Below are 16,506 nucleotides of genomic sequence, written 5' to 3'. Positions count from 1 at the left end.
TTTTTTTTCCCTCCTCATAAGTGTAGTGCCATTTGCTATCCCACACCTGTTCAGGTTGGATGCATATTTATCCACTTGTAGATTTTTTTCTTTTAATGTTATTGTAGGATTGTATTTGTGTATACAATGATATTTACCCTTGTTGCCTTTAACTCTTGTATTTCACCTAGTGTCTTTGATTTAATCATTTTGTGCTGACCTTAACCTTATTAAGCACTGTATATTCACACCCATTTTCACTGCAGCATTATTCACAATAGCAAAAAGATGAAAACAATCTAATTGCTCATCAACAGATAAATGGATAAACTAAGGCACATGCATGCAATGCAATATTATGTAACATTAAAGAATAATGATGAATCTGCAAAATACCTGATAATATGGATGAAGCTAGAGGACATTATACTGAGAGAAATTTGTTAATTACAAGTGGCCAAAAATTGTATGAGACCACTATTGTAAAAAGTCAAGAAAAGATTTACACATACAAAGAACCATTCTTTGAAGTTTACTAGGGATGAGAGAGGAAGGGGAGGTAAATCATTAACTAGAGATTAGAAAAGCATTAACTTGAGTTAAAGGAAAAGGAAATTTATTTTGGGACAGTTGACAGAAATAGTGTCCCACATCTCTGGAACATGGCAGTTCCATCCTCATTGTATATTTGTGAATCTACTACCTGGATTAGCCAACAGGTAAAGAAGCTATGTGAATTTGGCTATTGATTTTATTTCTCTGTTTTCTAATCTGTGAAATGGGGATTGTATTCTCTACTTCAAATTGTTGTTTGAAAGAAATGAAATGATATTTGTACTGGATTTAACACTGAGTCTTGCTTATCAAAAGTACTTAATAAATATTTTTATTAATAGTAGCATTTATTAGGGAGCTCTGGTAGCATAGTGCCTAAGGCACTTGACTGCTAACCAGAAGGCTGGCGGTTCAAATCCACCAGCCACTCCTCGGAAGGAAGATGGGGCAATCTACTTCCGTAGTGATACTGCCTCGGAAACCCAAGGAGGGGTCGCTAAGAGTAGGTCCGACTTGACGGCACATAACAACAACTAACAACAACAAGCATTTATTATGATATAAAGGTGTGGTATTGGTGTTAAGTGGCTCAAATTAGTAAGGAAATCAGTCATGGGTGCAGCAAAGTAACAGCACTTGTATGCTTAATGAACATGATCTAACCATACACCAAAGGAGAAAGAGATATTTTGTTGCTATTGCTTCCCCTTCATTTCACCAGCTTTAAATTAAACTTTAGTCTCCGTTCTCTCAAAAAGGAGACTATAGTCAAAAGTGCACTATAAAAAAATGTTGAACAAGAAAATTCGACTTTTTACTTTAAAATTACCAAGAAATTTGATGGAGATTGTTTTGGTTATCTAGTACTACTCTAACAGGAATACCACAAGTGGATGACTTTGACAGAAAGGGATTTATTCTCTTCCAGTTTAGGAGGTTAGAAGTACGAGTTCAAAGTGTCAGCTCTAGGGGCTGGGTGAAGGCCCCTCAACCTTGGCTTCAGCTCTGTTTCTTGCTCCCATCCCACTGAATCTGGGGGCTTTTATTAACTCAGGCAGCTGCTGGCTGCTGAGGCTGACAAACCCAGGATTGAAAAGTAAAATGGCACAGTGTCAAGGTTAGCTAGCAGCACAGCAGGGAACTAGTTCAAATCCAGATGCAGTCCCAAGATCAGCAAGCAACATGGCAGTCCACTGAGATGAAGACTCAGTGACATGCAAGATCCTGATCTACCAAAAATTCAGAGACATTTCTCAAAATGTCTTCTTATATACAAAAAGCCGACCATATTCCTAAGGCAGCTACTGACCTGCTCACAGTAGATTCCACCATGGAGTTGATTACCAGTCTCATTATGGGGAATAACTACATTCAGCTGCCCAGCCACTCAAAATCAGGTCCAGCCAAGTAGACACATAACCTTAATTGCACAGGGATGAATTACATTCACTCCTTTTGCTAGGGAATCTTTCATTCTTCCAGTTAGAGGAATAGTGTATATTTTTTCACTCCTTTATATTGGGTACAGCCATGCGATTTTCTTTGGCCAATGGAATGTGGTAGAAGTGATAGCATGCCCGTTACAAGTTGGGGGCCTTATGAGATCCCTTTATTTGTACTTGCCATCTCATACTTCTATCATCTCCATAAGATCATGGACCAATGAGGAGGATGACAGACACATGGAACAGAGTTGCTACCGCTGACTTTAGCTGAGAGCAGATAAACCTAATTTAGAGCAGGCAACGTCCAGCTAATGTGCACACTTCTGTGCTCATTAAATGTTTACTGTTTTACGTCACTGAGGTTTATGTTTGTTTTTCAATTTTGATGAATAAAAAGCTGTATGCAAACAGTTGGAACATTTTTTAGTATTACTATTAAATCCTTTTACTTTTTCTAACTAAACCATCTGTTATAGATTGAATTGTGTACCCCCCCAAAATGTTGAAGCCCTAGTCCCTGAATATGACATTGTTTGTGGAAATAGAGTTTGTTCTTGCACATGTTATTAGGTAAGTTATATGACGTAGTACCAGAGTCACTAGATCTTAACCTTAATTCTGAGTGCTGTCTTATAAAAGGGGACTCACAAACATGGGGAAGACAGATACCATGAACTAATGGGGGTAAATGTATCTATAAGCAACAAACATACACCACGGATTGTCAGTAGTGACCAGAAACTAGGAGACAGGCATGGGACATTTTGTCTCTTAAAACCTCCAGAAAAGATCAACATGGCTGAGACATTGTTTTGAACTTCTAGTCCAGAACTGTGAAAAACACATTTTTGTTCTGAAAAGCCACATATTTTGTGGTATTTTGTTATGGAAGCCCTAGGTGACACTAATACAAATAACACCAAGATACTACCATTATCGTACTACATAACAGACATCTTGGGCAAATTCCATAACTATTCTTACCAGTCATATATTAAAACAAGCAAAAACTTAAAAACAGACCAGTTTAAATCTTTCATTTCATCCAGTTCAGCACTGATCTTCCTTCTATCACTGGGTAAACTTCAAACTTAGCCTTCTAAAATGGACATAGGTGGGGTGAAAAAGGCAGGTTGTGTTTGTGATTGATTGTTTGCTCTTGTTTTTCATCTCCTCATATACTCTTCTAGTGCTAGCTTATCAGGATTAATGTGTAGGAGAAGGAATGAGAGAGTTATTAAACCAAACCAAACCAAACCCTCTGCCATTGAATTGATTCTGACTCAGAGTGATCTTATAGGACAGAGTAGATCTGCCCCATATGGTTTCCAAGGCTATAACATTTACAGAAGCCGACTGTCTCATCTTTAGCCCATAGAGTGCCTGGTGGATTCAAACTGCTGACCTTTTGGTTAGCAGCCAAATGTTTCAACCACTGCACTACCAGACCTCAATTGAGAGAGATCTTAGGGTTCATTTAATGTGACTCATTACTTGATACTTGTGAGGAGATGTATTCTGTCTTGTTCTAGCCTGTCTGCTGCTGGTGGCTTTTACTGGTATGTGGTTTCCACATGTGATATGCTCCTTAAGATCTTTCTCACTCTGCCTGGCTCTGCTTCCATTTCAACCCTGTGGTAAGATTGCAAATTCTATAACTCAGCAGGTATCCAGGCAGGGAGAGAGATCCCAGAATACATATCATGTTGTTTGAAATTTACTTTCAAATACTTCAGAGTAGACAGTTGCTTATAATGTATTGGGCACTGATTTGACTCCCTTAATTTATATTTGATCTTCTCTAATCACAAATGCATAGTCAATGGAGGCTAGGTAGTATTTGAAGATTTCAGTTGGGTATATATAAATGGCTAAGGCAAGTATTTTAAACATCCCTGTCCACATCTTCACTGGGAGCTCTAGTGGAATAATGCCTGAGGCTTTTGACTGCTAACCAGAAGCCTGGTGGTTCAAACTCATCAGCCACTCCTCAGAAGGAAGACTGGGCAATGTACATTCATAGAGATACCACCTAGGAAACCCGAGGAGGGGTCACTATGAGTCAGAATTGACTCGATGGCAGCAAGGTTTTTTTTTTTTTTTTTTTTGGGGGGGGGTGTATATCTCCACTAGTTGTTGTTGTTAAGTACCATCAAGTCGTCTCCAACTCATAATGACCCTATGCATAGCAGAATGAAATACTGCCTGGTCCTGGGCCAGCTCCATGATCTTTGCTATACTTGAACCCATTGCCACAGCCACTGTGTCAATCCATCTCCTTGAGGGCCTTCCCCTTTTTTGTCAACCATCCACCTTACCCAGCATGACATCCTTCTCCAGGAAATGGCCCCTTCTGATACCATGAGCAAGGTAGGTGATACGAAGTCTGGCCATTCTCTCTTCCAAGGAGCATTCTGGCTGCACATCCTCCAAGACAGACATGTTAGTTCTTTTAGCAGTCCACGGTACCTTCAGCATTCTTTGCCAGCACCACAACTCAAAAGTATCAATTTTCCTTCCGTCTTCCTTATTCATTGTCCATCTCTCACATGCATATGAGGTGATTGAAAATATCATGACTTGTGTCCGGCGTACCTTAATCACCAAAGAGAGATCTTTGCTCCTCAGCACTTGAAAGAGGTCCTTTGCAGCCAATTTGCTCAATGCTGTATATCGTCTGATGTCCTGACTGCTGCTTCCACTGGCATCGGTTGAAAAACCAAACAATGTGAAGTATTTGACAACTTCAATCTTTTCTCCATTTATCATGATGCTGCTTATAGGTCCAGTTGTGAGGATTTTTGTTTACTTTATATCGAGATGTAATCCATACTGCAGACTGTATTCTTCAATCTTCATCAGTAAGTGCTTCAAGTCATCTTCACTTTCAGCAAGCAAAGTTATGTCGTTAGCATATCACAGCTTGTTAGTGATTCTTCCTCCAATCTTGATGCCATGCTCTTCTTTATGTAGTCCAGGTTCTCAGATTATTTCCTCAGCATGTAGATAGATTAAGTACCATGAAAGCATACAACCCTAACACTCTCCCTTCCTGAATTTAAAAAATGCAGCGTCTCCTTGTTCTGTTCAAACGACAGCCTCCTTGTCTATGTACAGTTTCCTCATGACTACAATTAAGTGTTCTGTAATTCTCCTTCTTCTCTATGTTATCCACAATTTGTTATGATCCACACAATCAAGTGCTGTTGCATAGTCAATAAAACACAGGTAAACATCTTTCTGGTATTCTTTCCTTTGACCCAAGATCCATCTGACATCAGCAACGATATCCCTCATTCCATGTCCTCTTCTGAATCCAGCTTGCACTTCTGGAAGCTCTCTGTCAATATACTGCTGCAACAGATTTTGAATTATCTTCAGTAAGATTTTACTTGCATGAGATATTTATGATAGTGTTTGATAATTTCCACATTTTGTGGGATCATCTTTCTTTGGAATGGCTACAAATATGGATCTGTTACAGTCAATTGGCCAGGTAGCTGTCTTCCAAATCTCTTGGCACAGCCAAGTGAGTGCCTCCAGTAGGACATCCGTTTGTTGAAACATCTCAATGGGTATTCCATCAATTCCTGGAGCCAGCCTTGTTCTTCACCAATTCCTTCAGCTTTGACTTCTTCCTTCAATACCACTGGTTCTTGATCATATGCCACCTCCTGAAATGGATGCAGATCAACCAGTTGTTCTTGGTACAATGACGCTGTGTATTCCTTCCATCTTCTTTTGATGTTTCCTGCATCATTCAATATTTTGCCCATAGAATCTTTCAATGTTGCAACTCGAGGCTTAATTTTTTTCCTCAGTTCTTTTAGCTTGAGAAATGCTAAGCATGTCCTTCCCTTTTGGTTTTCTAATTTCAGGTCTTTGCACATTTCATTATAGTAATTTGTTTTGTCTGCTTGAGCTGCTCTTTGAAATCTTCTGTTCAGATATTTTATCTTGTCATTTCTTCCATTTGCTTTAGCTACTCTCCACTCAAGGGCAAGTTTCAGAGTCTCTTCTGTCATCCATTTTGGTCTTTTCTTCTCTTCTCATTTTTCTAATGACCTCTTGCTTTCTTCATGCATGATGTTCTTGATGTCATCCCACAATTCTTCCGGTTTTCGGTCATTGGTGTTCAATGCATCATGTCTATTCCTTAGATGGTCTCTGAATTCAGGAGGGATATAGTGAAGGTCATATTTTGGTTCTTATGGACTTGTTTTAATTCTCTTCAACTTCAAGTTGAACTTGCATATGAGCAGTTGATGGTCTGTTCCACAATGAGCTCCTGGCCTTGTTTTGGCTGATGATATTGAGCTTTTTCATCACCTCTTCCCATAGATGTAGTCAATCTGATTCCTGTGTAGTTCATCTGGTGAAGTCTATGTGTATAGCCACCATTTGTGTTGTTGAAAAAAGGTATTTGCAATGAATAAGTCTTTGGTCTTCCAAAATTCTATCATGCTGTCTCCAGCATTATTTCTGTTACTATGGCCAACTTTTGCAATTACCAGTGATTTTTCTTTGTTTCCAACTTTTGGAAGAAAAGCCAAGGGGATGACAAAGAAAGCAGTGACAGGGATGTAGGTAAGGGGAGGGACCCAAGCCCCATCCCCAAGAGGCAGGAAAATGGAGAAAGGAAAGAAAAGCCAGGGGGATGAAAGAGCAAGCAGAGGCAGGGATCCAGGTAAGGGATCCAGGTAAGGTAAGAGGGTTTTCTAATTAAAGTAATGGTTTTTAAAGATAATTTTTAAAATTTTAAAGGTAATTTTCTATACATGATAAGTTGAATTTAAATTTGGGAATTACTAGAAAGTTTACTCTTGCATAAATAGGGCATATGAACATGGCCAACCTCACAGGCTAACACATTTAGAGAGGTATCTTTAGTCCACTGGGACCCTTCCTACTCCTATCCACTACTTCAAACACATTGGGGGATCCTCTGACTTGATTCAATTAGAATGTTAATTGATTGTCAGAAATAATATTCTGCTATAAGAATATTGTTGCAACCTTCCATGTTAATGCTTGTCAAAATACCTAGATGTCAGAGAGTGGGAATACCGTGAACTTAAAAAAAGACTCTGAATAATGATTCTTGTGTCTACTTGCTAATAAATGTTTGCATGATTTGCAAAATTTGTTAGAGGCATATAGTTGTTTTTTTTTAGTTTCTGTTAAGTAGATTTCAACTCACAGCAACCCCATGTGTGCAGAGTAGAACTATTTCACAGGGTTTTCAAGGCTGCAACCTTTCAGAAGCAGATTGCCATACCTGTCTTCCTAGGCACCTCTGGGTAAGTTCAAACAGCCAATATTTTGGCTAGTAGTTGAGTGCTTAACTATTTGTACTACTCAGTGACTCCTAGGCACATAGTAGGTGATCAATAATGTTTATGGAGTAAATTGCATAGAAACCCAAAAGACCTACTACTTCTAATTCTTGAAAGAAGAAATGAGGTTGGACTAGAAATTGAAAAATCCAGAAAATTTCCTTATAATGTGAGATTCAGATACAAAGAGAAAACCAGATATAGACAGTTACATAGATAGATAAATGAATGGTTCTATTGTTGCTTATGTTAGTTTGTGGTGGTTAATGGTTTCATGTACCATTCATTTTCCTTACATTTCTAATGTCTTCTTGGAGTTAGGAATAATATACCCTCTTGTAGCACTTTGCAGGGGACACCAAGTTAAGTATCTCCCTTGAGCCCAATTACACCCTTTTCCAAATAGGAGCCCTGTTAGTCTCATGAAGTCATGGAATCTCAGAGGAATAGCAGCTGCAAAAGCAGCTGTAATGCTGAATAGAACCTTACGTAAATAGCCTAGAAGACCAGTGAACAATGAATTATAATAAACCAACTATAATTAGTAATAAAAGCTTTAAAATAACTGCACTCAAGAGATAGTATTGGTCATATCCTTGCTGTGTTCTGGAAATAATAGAATCTTTTTTTCACCCAGTGTAACTACCATGGTAATTAAAAGCTGATTTAGGATCAAAGGCAACCTTAAGGTTATAAATGTAAGCAGCTTGTTCTGAAAGTATAAGTAGCTTGCTCATATTCATGCATTCGCCTTTAAAAAAAGGAAATTGGAGGGGATTTTTAGAGACTGCTTTGAAAAAAAAATAAAAGTTAACCAAAATCAGCTGATAAGTGAAGCAATCATTCACTCAACCTGTACAACAACATTTTTTATCACCCTAAAATATCTATCAGAGAAAGATATGTATAGCCCTGAGAAAACTGGCAGTTGACACTGTATATTCTCTCAGGATACAGACAAAATTGAATTAATAATCTTCATGATATGTGTGGGAGCTCTGGTGGTGTAGTTCCTTAGGCATTTCACTGCTAACCAGAAGACTGGCAGTTCAAACCCACCAGCCACTCATCAGTAGGAAGGTTGGGCAATCTACTTCCATAGTGATACCACCTTGGAAACCCAAGGAGGGGTTGCTATGAGTCAGATCTGTCTCACAGCAGTGAGTATGATATGTACAATAGATGTGAAAGAAATTTGGAAATGATAGTGATAAATGTTGGCAAAGTAGTTGGATATTGATCAATGGAGGCAGTGAGATTTGGTTCACCCCCCACAAATTTTTACCTGCTGCTGTAGGTATTAATTTTTAGTTATCATTGTACCTTTAGCACCTTTTCATAATTATTTATTACAGGTATATTTATCATTAGGGACCCCTTGTGGTGCCATGGTTATGCACTCTGCTCCTAACGGAAAGATCAGCTATTTGAAGTCATCAGGCAGTTTGTTGGAAAAAGATGTAGTAGTCTGCTTCCATAAAGATTTACAACTTTGACACACTATAGAGCAATTCTACTGTATCCTTTAGGGCTGCTATGAGGTGGTATCAACACGATGACAATGATTTTTTTTTTTCCAGTAATAAAAATATTTATTTGATCAAATCATCAACTCTAAATATAAGCACCAAAACATAGCAATGGAAATGTATCAAAATCATTTATAGAAATGTTAAAAGATTGTCTTGTATTAGATCTAGTGCTTCAGTATTATCATATTATTATATTAACTTGGAGTTCCTAAGGGAAACACTGTAGCCCCATGTGTTGGTATCAGAAGTGCGGAGCAGAACAAAGGTAGATTTGTCTCATGGAGTTTACAGTCCAATTAGATAGACAGACATGAATCAACTAATCTCGACAGATGTAGTCAAGTGATGAGAGCCTTTTGGCTGAGACATGAAGGAATACCACTAAGTGAAGGGACCATGTGGAAGACAGGGAGAATATGTGGGGAGGAGAGTGTTTGGTACACAAAAACACTTCAATGGCTGAAGTTGGCATGGTATATAAGTTGTTGTTGTTGTTGTTATGTGCCATCGAGTCAGACCTGACTCATACAAAAAATCTTTTCTCCAACAAAAAAGATATTTTTAAAATATGTCTTTTCTGTAGATTCTTATGCAGGAATGCAAATCTATGACCTAGACACTGTTTCTTCCCTCTCCTGTGTTGTTCATATCCTTTCCTGGATCTAGACATAGCCCCACAATCCTTGGACACATACCAAAACCAAACCCACTGCACATGCTCCAGAAATTCACCAAGGCATGCAGCATTATATTTATTAATCCTATCATAGAAGGAAGGTATCAGGCCTTTCTTAATCTTTATTCCAGGATCCAAGTTCCTTTCACATGATAGGTCTCAGTAAATACTGAATAAGGAGGGATGAAAGGATAATGGACTTTAACAATGGCAGGACAATCCACTGTCCCACAGCAATTGAGTCAATTCCCACTCATAGCCATGCTACGACAAAATAGAACTGTCCCATAGGGTTTCCAAGGCTGTAAATCTTTACAGAAGCAGACTGCCTCATCTTTATTCCAGTAAGCAGCAAGATGGATTCAAACCATCGAATTTTGGGTTAGCAGCCGAATGCTTTAACTACTGTGCCACCACAGCTCTGGTAGGATAATACGGCTATGATTTATGCATTCATTTGTTCAGAAAAACATTATTGAGTACTTACTAACTGCCAAACGGTTTTCTGGGGAAAGAGTCACAATCAAGACAGAAAAAGCTTTTACTCTCATGGAGTTTGCATGCTAATACGGTTGACTGAGAAAGACTATAATAATAAAGCAATTAAATTAATAAACAAAATAATAGCTCATGCTAAATGCTACAGAGGCAGTAAATACAGTGATAACAGGAGAACATATGGTGGTCAAAAAAGTCCTCTCTGATCAGGTGATATCTGAGTTAAGACCTGAATCAAAGATGAGAACAATTCAACTCTGGGAAGCTTAGGTGAAGAGCAGCCAGATGCAGATAATACTATATACAAGGGTCTCAAGTTGAGGAAAGACCTGGAATATTCCAGGAAGAGAAAGAGAATCATGCTGACCAGAGAGTAGTGAACAAGCTAGAGAGAAATATGCCATAAAGTTGGAGAGTTAAGCTTTGGCTAAATCATCCAGAGCCTTCTAGTTCAAAGTAAAGAGGAACAAAACTCAAAATCATAAAAAGACCAGGCTTACTGGTCTGATCAAGACTGATGAAACCTCTGAGGCTATGGCCTCTAGTCACCCATCAGGCTTGGAACTGAACTCACTGTGGTGGCTTAACCTTAAGCCAAACAATAGACAGGCCTGCAGAGTAAACAGCTACACCAGGGAGATGCAAATGCACTTCTTAGAAAAATCAACCCTGGGAGATCAGAAGGGCAGCATTTGTGAAGGGAGAAAGTTGAGAAAGCAGGATTGCATAGGAAAAAAGGACACAGGGATAGGTAATCACAGGGAGGAAGAGGGAAGAGAGCTGTTATGTTGTGGGGATTGCAGTCAATGTCATAAAACAAAATGCGTATGAGCTGTTGAATGGAAAATGCATTTTCTCTGTAAACTTTCACCCAAATCAGAGCAATGACTTAGGGGAAAAAAAAGTAGAGTTTTAAGTACAATTGCAGGAAATACATGACACCTATGATTACATAGCTCTGTAAATAGTGATAGTGTTTCTCTGTTTTGGCTACAATGTCAATAAATAAAATAAAATAAAATATAGTAGAAAATATATCATTATACTATTATAAAACTGAAACTGTTGATAGAAAACAATTATAGCATGATCATACTATCTAACAGCATTAAAATAGATAAAAAAAAAAGCAATGAAAAAATGAGTCAATGAATGAATGAAGGAATGAATCAAATCACAACTTGAACTGAGTCCTTTGTCTTTACAAGGCATACAAACATTCTTGGGTAGGACAAAGAATATCTATATTCAGAGTTCCAGTAAGATGGTGGAATAGGCAGACAAACTATACAGACCCTCTTCAACAAAGAAAAGGGTAACCAAGTAACACAGATACAGAAAATAATCTTGGAGTCCTGAGCTTTGAAAGGAAGGATACAGAGGTGGAACAAACTCCAAGTTTTAGAAGAGCCTGCACGAAAACACCAAAAAGGAGACATATGGAGCTGTGGTCTGTCAGTGATCCTGACGGCATGGACAGCTTGGATATCACCAAGTGGTGTTAGGACCTAAGAATTAACCTAAAAATTGGCCTGCTAGCCAGGGCCTGCTTGGAGGACTGCACTGGTAGCTGGTGAATAAATGAGGAAGCAGTGAAGAGGAAATTGGGCTGAGGTTTGGACTTCTGGCTGTCTGGAGGGTGCAATCATTTTGAATGTTCACAAGTGGTTCAACCATTTTGGATATGTAAAGCAACAGCATTCTCTCAGATTCCAGGGACCTAAGAATAGGCTGCACCTGCCAGGGACCACAAGGACATTCCAGACACAAAGGAGTGGAAAAGTGTGACATGCCCCTTGATACTCTTATACCCTACACCCATTTGGTGAACAAAGATGTGGCTATCTTTCACTCCCACCCACCTTGTGTGCCAGCAGGAATTCGATCCCAGTCCATGTGCTCTGAAGGATCCTGGGTGCCCTGCCCTGCCCAGATATATATTTTTTCTTTTTAGTTTGTTTGTTTTTGTCTGTTTTAAAATATTAGTAATATCATTTTTCCTCTCTCTTTTTTTATCCAGTTTTCAGCTTTTTCTCTCTTCCTGTTAATGGTTCCTTTTTTTTTTTTCTTTTTTCTAATGGTTCTCCCCATTCCTTAGTATTCTTTTTGCATTTTTCCAATTTTTTTCTTTACTATTCTCCTACTCTACCTCTTTTCTCTTATTACACCTCTCTCAAAATATTGTGGGTTTTCTGTTTTGTCCCCCTCCCTTTTTCTATACATATTTCTTTTGGCTTTTTAAAGTATTTCTTTAAATATTTATTCTCATTTATTGTCTTCTGTCCTTTTTTTTTTTTTTTCTTCTTCTTTTCTCTTTTTTGGTGGCTGTGATTATGTGGTATGTTTTTAATCTACTTGCTTTTATTTTTTGATTTCTTTTGATTATTGTTTTTGTCTGAGTGGGAGACAACTGTGTCCATACAATGCAACTGCACCTGCACTTCCTGCAGCTACATTTGCTGAGTGAGAGCCACCAATTCCTTCTCCACCAACTGGCCAAAAATAGACAACCAACAAGAATTGCCTGACTCACCTTGACTGCTCTTCACAAACAGTTAACAGAGATCTGTGCAGCCACTCTCATTCTCTATCACAAAAACCAGGAGACAGATGGTGAGTGCATAAACACTGGTAACTAGTAAACAGAGGAACACAGTACCCTGCTTACTCAGATACAGACAAAAAAAAGAAAAAAAGAAGAAGAAGAAGAAAATAAAATCTTGGGTAAGTCACTCCAACATATAATCACCAGTTAAATATAAATACAAAAGAGTCACAATGTCTCAGAGACAACAGACCATCACAATCCACACAAAGAAGCAAGATAAACTGGTAGAAACAAGGGAGAAGGATACAGAACCAGAACACATCCCTGAGGAAGAAGCAGCATTAGAACTCCCTGATGAGGAATTCAAGATAATTATATTTATATACTTTAAAAGGACTGAGAGACAGATCAAGGAAAACACTGACAAAATTAAGGAAACCACAGACAAAACCCTAGAACAACTTTGGGAGAAAATGCAAGAATAAAATGACAAAATAAATGAAAAATTAGAAATGATGCAAAATCTACAGATGGAAATCCAGAAGATTAATACTAAATTTTCATAAATAGATAACACATTAGAAGGGCAAAAGAGTAGAATTGAATCAATGGAAGACAGAATTAATGATATTGAAGACAAATACCTCAATATTTCTTTGGAAAGAGATCAATCAGAAAAAAGATCAAAACAAAATGAAGAAAGCCTAAGGTTCATGTGGGATGCCATCAGAAGGAATAACCTATATGTAATTGGAATTGCAGAACAGGTAGAGAAAAAGAAAACCACTGAGAAAATTGTGCAAGTTTTGTTGGAAGAGAACTACACTGATAAGATGAGAATATGTCCATTCAGTAAGTCCAATGAACTCCAAACAGGAGAGACGTCAAAAGAAAATCACCAAGACATGTCATCATCAAACTCATCAACACCAAAGACAAAGAAAGAATCCTGAAAGCAGAATAGGAAAAACAAAAGTTAATTACAAAGGCAACCAATAAGACTAAGCTCTGATTTTTCAGCAGAAACCATGCAAACAAGAAGGCAATGGGATGGTATATATAAAACCCTGAAGGAGAAACATTTACCAAAACCATTATATACCAAAACCAGACTCACTGCTGTCGAATTAGATCTAACTCATCGTGACCATTTCTTGGGTTTCTGAGGTAGTATCACTATGGAAGTAGATTGCCCAATCTTCCTTCCAAGGAATGACTGGTGGGTTTGACCTCCAGCCTTCTGGTTAGCAGTCAAATGTCTTAGGCATTATGCCACCAGCAAAATTGTCCCTCAAATATAATGGTGATATTAGGAGATACCCAGAGAAGCAGAAATTAAGGGAATTTGTTAAAACCAAACCAACTTTACAAGAGATACTAAAAGAAGTCCTTTGAACAGAGAACCATTAGCAGCAAACAACAAACTACCATTAATACATAAGATGATATAACCCAGAAACCAGCACAGGCAAGGAAGTATCCAAAGTAAAATAAGCTTACAAGATTGTAAACAGGGAACCAGAGCATCAATTGTCAAATGAGGACAACTATTAAAAAAAGAGGGAAAATACTGTGAAGGTACAGAAATTCTCAATGGTGAGGAAGTCAAGAAAGTTTCAAGATAGAATGGACTGTTCTAAACTCAGGGAGAAATTTATAAATCACAATCAGGTAACCTCAAAGAAAAATTATAAACCTTCACATCACAATAAAAAAAGAAGACAAGCACAAATGTTTAGCAAATACTAAAACAATAGTAACAAAGGAAATAACACAATTCATAAACAAAATGCGCTCAGCACAGAAAATTATATGGAACAAAGAAACCAGGAACATCATGAAAAAAAACACATAACAAAACGACAGCAACAAATTCATACTTGTTGATAATTACACTGAATGTCAATGGATCAAATGCATCACTGAAGAGATGGAGAGTTGCAGACTGGATAGGAAAACATAACCCATCAATATGCTGTCTACAAGAGTCACACCTTAGAGACAAAGACAAAAATAGACTGAAAATCAAAGGTTGGAAAAAGATATATCATGCAAATGGAAAGCAAAAAAAAAGAAAAAAGAGCAGGAGTGGAAATATTAATTTCTGATCAAATTGACTTTAAGACAAAAACCACCTTAAGAGACAAGGAAGGACATTATATGATTAAAGAATCAATCGAACAAGAAGATATAACCATAGTAAATATCTATGGACCCAATTAAAGATTCCCAAAATACGTAAATCAGACTTTAACAGAATTGAAAAGAGAAACAGATGACCCCACAGTCATAGCAGGAGACTTTAATACACCACTTTCATTCAAAGATAAAACACCTGGAAAGACGAACAAAGACACAGAAGAACTAAACAGTACAATCAACCAACTTGACCTTATAGACATCTACAGAGCATTTCATCCAACAACAGCACAATATACATTCTTTTCCAGTGCATATGGAACATTCTCCATGATAGACCATATGGTAGGCCATAAGGCAACCATTAATACATTTAAAAACATAGAAATACTGCAAAGCATCTTCTAAGATCACAATGCTATAAAATTAGAAATCAACAATAGGAAGATCAATGGAAAAAAAAAAACAGGTGAACACTTAACAACACCCTCCTTAAGAATAACTGGGTAATAGAAGAAACAAAAATTGAAATTCCAAAATTCCTTGAAACAAATGAGAATGAAAACCTAACATACTAAATCTTTGGGACACAGCAAAAGCAGTGATCAGAGGCCACTTTTTGGTAATCAATGTACATATCAAAAAAGAAGAGCAAGCCTAAATCAACACTTAAACCAATATCTCCAACACTTAGAAAACGAACAGCAAGAAAAGCGTACAGTCACCAGAAGAAATAATAAAGGAAATAATAAAAATTCGAGCAGATATCAATGAAACAGAAAATAGAAACACAATAGAAAAAATTAATAAGAAAAGAAATTGGTTCTTTGAAAACATTAAAAAAAGTAACAAACCACTGGCAAATTTAACAAAGGAAAAGAGGGACAGAATACAAATAACATGAATAAGAAACAAAATGGGCAACATCACAACAGAACCAACTGAAATAAAAACAAAATCAGGATACTATGAAGAACTGTACTCCAACAAACTTGAAAATCTGGAAGAAATGGAGAGAGTTCTAGAAACACACTACTTACCTAAACTAACACAGGCTGATGTGGAAAATTTGAAAAGAGTCATAACAAAAAAAGAAATTGAACAGGTCATAAAAAAATTACCAACAAAAAATAGTATTGGCCCAGATGGTTTCCCTGGAGAATTCTACTGAAGATTCAGAGAAGAACTGTTACCAATGCTACTCAAACTATTCCAAAGCAGAAAAGGATGGAATTCTCCCAAATTCATTTTCTAAAGCAAGGATAACCTTGATACCAAAACCAACAAAAGACATCAGTTAAAAAAAAAAAAAAAAAAACACAGACCAATATCCCTCATGAATATAGATGCAAAAATCTTCAACAAAATCCTAACTAATAGACTCCAACCACATATCAAGAAAATAATTCATTATGAACAAGTGGGGTTCATCTGAGTTATGTAAGGATGGTTCAACATTAGACAAACAATCAACATCATCCATCGCATAAATAAAACAAAGAGAACCACAAGATCATATCAATGCAGAAAAGGCATCTGATAAAATCCAAAACCCATTCCTGATAAAAACTCTGAGCAAAATAGGAATAGAAGGGACATTCCTCAACATAATTAATGGAATATATGCAAAACCAACAGCTGACATTATTCTTAATGGAGAGAGACAGAAACCATTCCCCTTATGAACAGGAACCAGATAAGGATGCCCTCTATCACCACTTCTATTCAATATTTTATTGGAAGTCCTAGCCAGGGCAATTAGGCAAGAAATGGAAATCAAAGGCATCCAAATCAGTAA

The sequence above is a fragment of the Orycteropus afer genome, unplaced genomic scaffold (genome assembly GCF_000298275.1).
Source record: "Orycteropus afer afer isolate SDZICR_OR568_19922 unplaced genomic scaffold, OryAfe1.0 scaffold00062, whole genome shotgun sequence".
Taxonomy (NCBI): Eukaryota; Metazoa; Chordata; class Mammalia; order Tubulidentata; family Orycteropodidae; genus Orycteropus; species Orycteropus afer.
This window is presented reverse-complemented; position numbering follows the sequence as displayed.